The sequence below is a fragment of the Tubulanus polymorphus genome, chromosome 7, assembly GCF_964204645.1.
Source record: "Tubulanus polymorphus chromosome 7, tnTubPoly1.2, whole genome shotgun sequence".
NCBI lineage: Eukaryota > Metazoa > Nemertea > Palaeonemertea > Tubulaniformes > Tubulanidae > Tubulanus > Tubulanus polymorphus.
Genome location: NC_134031.1, coordinates 6,656,309 through 6,658,978, shown reverse-complemented (window position 1 = coordinate 6,658,978; position 2,670 = coordinate 6,656,309). Strand labels below are relative to the sequence as shown.

Below are 2,670 nucleotides of genomic sequence, written 5' to 3'. Positions count from 1 at the left end.
AGGTGCAGGCTACACCACTGTTCTCCACCAATGTTGTGGGTTTGCTTTCGGTTCTCCAACAATGTTATGGGGGCCACGTTGCGTTCTCCCCTCGTGTTGTCGTTGTTGGTTCCGATTAATCCGATAAGTGATATCCCTCTGACTCCGGAATAATAACAACTCTTCTCGTGGGTCTACGTTCTTTCTTTATTTTCCCGCACAATTCTTATTCCTTCCTACAGCTCGTATTTTTAGGCTTCTCCGCCACTCTAGCATCTCTCCCCCCCTTACTGTGCTGACCCTCCCTTTTTATCTTATTTCATGTTACTCGTGACGTATACTTCTACATATGTTATACGTCACGAGTTTATTACTTGTTTACTTCCTAGCCATACCAGAGCTCAAGGCTGCCGCTATAACCAGCAACCCTACGCAGATACGTCACTTTCACCTATCTTCTATTCAGTGTCTTATGTGCGACGTAAGCATCTACGTAGGTTGTTTACTAACTTCAGCCACTGCCCTGAACTCTGGCTTCCCTTCCTCTATGCAAACTACTAATTTATCACCCCAATAGAACCATAACAGCTATAATGTATTCAGTCCACTTAAAGATTTTCTGACTCCAATTGAATAGGAAGCGGCGGACCTTCAGATTCATAATGAGTGGAACCCCTCTGTTTACTGAAATACTTGGTCCGTTTTCACCACATGGCTTAATGAAGATAAAGCGCCCCCTGGGAACATATTGGGGTATATACATCGTTAACGCGAAAAGATGTATGAAAATCAATATAGAATTGACGACTTTTCTTGACCAAAATATCCGGGATTTCAGCGGAAACATAACGATCATCAACCGTTCAAAACTCAACAACATTACACACCAGTTACGAGTCAGAAGGAATATGTAATAGCCCCCGTTGGAAACCTTGATGAAAGCTTTTCCAAATGCCCAGTCGTCCATTCGAAAAACAATGTCGCCTAAAAGCCGGTAAATATGGGCCGTTCTCGCAGGGTACATGATGAACACAAACAGCGAGTAGAGCATATCATTGATAGACACGGCTTTAATCAGATAATATGATCGGTTTCTCATTTTGTCCAAAATGATAATAGTAAAAGCATTTGAAACTATGCTTATGATTGCTGCCGGTGCAAAGAAATAGATGTAAATGTAGACGCTGAACTGATATAACCATTGGATAGGTTTCAATCGCCATTTGTCACAGTCGGTAAGTTGGATCAGGCTCGGCGTCGTATTTTGCATTTCTATCATGGCTTCGAGCGAGAGTGAACGCGGTGTCTGCATTGGAAGATCTACTCGGTATATGGTTGAAGGAGGCTGTCACCAGTGCGCGATACGAACCAATCACTATTCTAAACTTAAACATCAATCACTCCGACTAGAGCAAATTGACATCCTCGCTCATAGTTCATTCAGATCATCGAATAAATCTACATGTTTAAAGATCCAAAACATTAAGCAAACTGCGAGAAGCAGGAACTTCCAATCGTAAACCATTTGACTGTTGCAAATTTCGGTTTATTTTATTTCGGTTTCTCGATTACCATGGCAACCGTTCGTAGATATTTCAAAGAGAATTCAAAACTTTTTCCAAAATGTTTTGAATTCTCATGCGAGAGAACCAAAAATGGGCCACTGCGAAAATTCCTCGTTGAGCCATACAGGAGATTTTCATGGCCCGAATCAGCCACCATACCTCAGGGGCTCCGTACTTGGGTTACAAACTTAATCACGTATCACCACAATGGGTAAAGAATACAGGGGAAGTTTGGACCAAGCAAAAACTGGTAAAATGTGTCAGCCGTGGAATTCTCAATCACCTCATCAACATGCCCACTGCGATATGCTCCCCGACCTGGCAACAGCTTCGAATTACTGCAGGAATCCGGATGACGAACCTGAAGGGCCCTGGTGTTATACTATGGACCCCTATACACGTTGGGAATACTGCGATATAGGATTCTGTAAAGGAATGGCTCCTGAATGTGAAACTACCAAGAAAGGTCGTGAATATCAAGGCTTAACGAATACAACTCGAAGCGGTTTGAAATGTCAGCGCTTGGACAGACAAACACCGCATAGTCACACGAACCTCGAGTTGTTGGCTGATCGTTCTCACGCGGAGAATTACTGCAGGAACCCGGATAATGAACCGAAAGGACCCTGATGTTATACTGTGAGTAATTGTATATATAGGGGTTCAGACCAGAGGTCGAGAGGTCGAGCTCATAAAAAAATGAAAAATAAATTCTCGCACGCTCAAATTTATTTTTCATTTTTTACTCACTCGCCCCCTCGACCTCTGATCTGAACCCCTATAATATATAAATGAATAACATATATAAATGAACATTATATAAATGAATAATATATAAATGAAATCAATTTTAATAAAAAATTTGTTATTAAATTGAGAGTAAACAAGTACACAGTGAGAACAACAAATCATTCTTAAATAGAATAAAAGATACTACAAATGTCAAATCTGTAGATTATAAATTTAAAAAGTTAAATGAATTAACATTACATAAGAAATATTTAATTACAAATATTGAAACAATTACTAATAGATATGGCAATAAAGTAGTGATTCACTTAGAATATGAAGGGTTAAAAGGAAATAAACATAAATTCAGAACATATCTACCAGATAGATTTCATAG

General features: G+C 39.9%; 1 pseudogene; it reads left to right on the top strand.

Moving 5' to 3' along the window:
• The first annotated feature begins 1,751 nt into the window (after positions 1–1,751).
• Positions 1,752–2,174, top strand: LOC141908588 (hepatocyte growth factor pseudogene; annotated as a pseudogene).
• The last annotated feature ends 496 nt before the right edge of the window (positions 2,175–2,670 follow it).